Source organism: Rousettus aegyptiacus, unplaced genomic scaffold (genome assembly GCF_014176215.1).
Source record: "Rousettus aegyptiacus isolate mRouAeg1 unplaced genomic scaffold, mRouAeg1.p scaffold_m13_p_13, whole genome shotgun sequence".
NCBI classification, from domain to species: Eukaryota; Metazoa; Chordata; class Mammalia; order Chiroptera; family Pteropodidae; genus Rousettus; species Rousettus aegyptiacus.
In genome coordinates, this window is record NW_023416288.1 from 35,906,085 (window position 1) to 35,908,936 (window position 2,852).

General features: G+C 39.2%; 1 pseudogene; it reads right to left on the minus strand.

Annotated features, from left to right (window-relative positions):
• Positions 1-1,905: 1,905 nt before the first annotated feature.
• LOC118610667 lies at positions 1,906-2,490 on the minus strand (annotated as a pseudogene).
• Between the last annotated feature and the right edge of the window lie 362 nt (positions 2,491-2,852).

Genomic DNA, 2,852 nt, shown 5'->3' on the forward strand with positions numbered 1-2,852 from the left:
GTTGAGAGGGTTTCTGCAGATGACTCACCAAGTTGAGAAAACCCTCTCGGCAGCAGCAATGTGCCATCAGGTTACACCAGTTCACCTTGTTTCAACAGCAAAGCCTATTAGGCTGACTAAGGGGGTATGAGGCACAAGGAAGACCTAGTCCAAACATGAGATTAACATTTAGGCAATTCTCTTTCCATGGGCATGTGCACTCCGTGAGCGTGCACACACAACACAGCACAGCTCTGCACTCACCACAACGACACCGTACCCGCCACACTCTGTCTCTGTCTCAGATTTTGGTCACTTGACAGTAGATGGCGGATATTTTCCATGTCAACAAATATGACTTCAGTAGTTGCAAATTATTAGATAATCCATAAAGTATTTTGCTCATCTTCCACTGTTGCACATCTAGGCTATTTCTAATTTCATGCTATTATAAATAGGGATATGGTATATATATATTTGTGCATATATTTTTAATACACTTTTATGATAAATTCCTTGAAGTAGAATCACTGGGTCAGAGGGCATGGATATTTTAAAGACTTTTTACCACGTGGCCTAGCCCATAACAGTTACATCTACAAAGCCCATAACTTATGATCTTTTGAGGTCTTTTCTAACTTTATTATTCTATAATTCTCTCATTCTAATATGGAAGTATCCACGACTAGCATAAACCACAATAAATAGATTGCTTATAACCATATCCAATAGTTCTAAATAGTATATACTTCTAAAACAAAACAGCCATTGTACTTTAATAACAGCCCTACCTAAATAAAGGAATAATATGTTCTTCCATATTTATGATCCATAAAAACAAACTTGTAGAAATCTAAAGATTGATTTTTTTAGACTTTAAAACTTAAGCGAAACATTCCTGTAACTGCTATCCATCACCAGTTTTAATATATTATCCTAGCAAAGGCTTTTGTCTCTAAATCCACCCTCCACAGCTATTTTATTTGGAGGAGAGTATAATGCACATGACAAATGATTCATTGCTCCCAGAGCAATGTAATATCATTCCTGGAACAAAAGGAAAGAAAAATAGTAACAAACATCGTTGTGATATTTTTGAATTTACACTTATTTGATTCTTCGACGCAGTTCTCATCTATCATATTTTCTGTTTTGTTCCATTATTCTAATCAGATCTTTAATGGCAAAAAAGAATGTTTGAAATCTTACATATGGGCTCAGATATTTAATAACTCAAGCAATTGTTACAACGTTCAATCTATTGTTTGGTGAAAGATTAGAAAATATGAAGTCACTGTCACAAAGCCAACATGGGGTTTTCTGAGAGGCTTCAAGTTCAACATTCATCACAGACCCTTACTGAGTACCTTCTCTGTTCTGGGTACAGCGTCAGAGAGAATGCAGTGAACCAGACAGTCACCACTCCTGACCTCACAGAGCTTGCAATTAAGAACCATACTCCAGTGGAAATAAATGAAATGAAATGAAATGAAATGAAATGAAATGAAATGAAATGAAATGAAATGAAATTAAAAGACATTAACCTCTCTGGGGTCACTTCCTTTTTGAACAATGAAGGGTTTGGTGCTGGATTAACTTTTTTTTTTGTCTCCTTTCTTGTTTCTTCCGTTTTATTTAAGAACCATGCATCATGACTGCTGCCCCTCCCAGCCCTGCCCTAAGCATTCTGGCACATAAATGTTGAAGGCCACCCCTGATGCTTGATTATCAGTGTCACATCCGATAAGTGATAGACTGAAATAATTTCTGTTACAACAAATGGATCTTTTATGACTGATTTTTATAAAATATAAGTCTTTGGCAATTCACATCATGGGCCTAGAGAACATCTAGTTATACAAATTGTTGTAATTAGTTTGCAAAGTCTTAATCAAAACCAGACATTTAATTGGAAATTCAGAAGTTTCAACACTGCTTTGAAAAATACTTCTGCACAATGCTATCTTTCTCATAAGGAAAAAAAGGAATAACATCTGATATGTCAAAGGTTTGTTGAAAGCTCAGATATTTCCTGTTTCTTTGTTTTAGGTCTTCCAAAAGCTCCGCTTTGCGCTTGCTAGAAGCCTCCAGTTGTAAGGAAGCACTCGTTCATCTTTCGCTCCCTTCATTGCCTGAGAGGCAGTTCTTCAGGGTGTCTGATCAGCTTGATGGAGAATGTTAGTTGAACAAATAGTTCGGTCTGTTTCCCTTTGTTCCCATTGTCTTCAACATATTTTACCGGATTTTCCAAAGCGGTAAGCAATAAATAGTCAACTCCGGGCTGGCCTCAGAACATGCTGGACTCTGAATTGTGAAGCTGTTGTGTTCTCAAGCATTTTTCTCTGGATCGGGCTCTTCTATCTTTCTTCCCATCCGGTGGACGGTCTCGGCAGGGAGTAGCCAGGATCTCTGACCATTCCTCTGTAAACAGGTCTGGAGAGAACAATCTAAAAAGAGCTGGCAAAAGCCTAATGAACATTTGCGAGCCAGTTGTTAGACTTCATATCTCATACTTTGATAATAAAAGTTGTCATCTAAAGTCAAAAACAAAGATCTAAAAAGAGCAGCCTTTGTTAAGAGGTAGCAAGACTGGGCCTCAAGCGCGGCAGAAGATACGGGATCTTGATCTTTTAAGCAGGTTATAAAATCTTCCCACATGGCTTCAGTCCTGTTGGGTGGGGCAGCCATCTGACACCCATAAATGACAGCCAGCAAGAAGTATTCCAAGTACTTCAACAGTTCCTGTCGACGCAGTTTCCACCGGGATGGCAATGGTGTGGGCTCGCCTCCTCGAGGAACGCATCCATGCGCTCCTCGGGCCTCCTCGCCGGCCTTCTTGTTCTCCCCTGAGACCATGGCTGGGAGCATTGCCC